Raw genomic sequence first — 410 nt, 5'->3', positions numbered from 1 at the left:
GTCTTCCCACCTTGGAATCTAACCGTGACCGGCAAAGGCTTTTGGTAAGAGGGGGCTGGGGCGTGAGAAATATCCAGCCCTTATTTCTTATTCTTCAACAGATAAACTGCAAATTAGTTTCTGGGACACAGAAGAAGGGGAATGGGGGGTAGACCTTATCCGGGGTAGACCTCAGAGTGCTTTCCAAGGCAGGGCTGAATGGGGAAACTGAGGCACGGAGAAGCAAAGTGGCTTGCCTGCCGTCGTCATTTGCAGCTGTGTAATCACCGCCCAGTTAGAATGGTCGATACCACTCCTGAGGGCCTCCTGCCAGCCTGGCCGATTCCCAGGAGCGCTCAGACCTTGCCCCCTCCGCAGTCTTCCCACGTTCTCTCTAAAATAGGGACAGCCACAGAATCGGGGTCAAAGTC

Source organism: Terrapene carolina, unplaced genomic scaffold, assembly GCF_002925995.2.
Source record: "Terrapene carolina triunguis isolate 2854851 unplaced genomic scaffold, T_m_triunguis-2.0 Scaffold517, whole genome shotgun sequence".
Taxonomy (NCBI): Eukaryota; Metazoa; Chordata; order Testudines; family Emydidae; genus Terrapene; species Terrapene triunguis.
The sequence above is the reverse complement of the archived record's forward strand: the minus strand, read 5'-3'. Positions refer to the sequence as shown.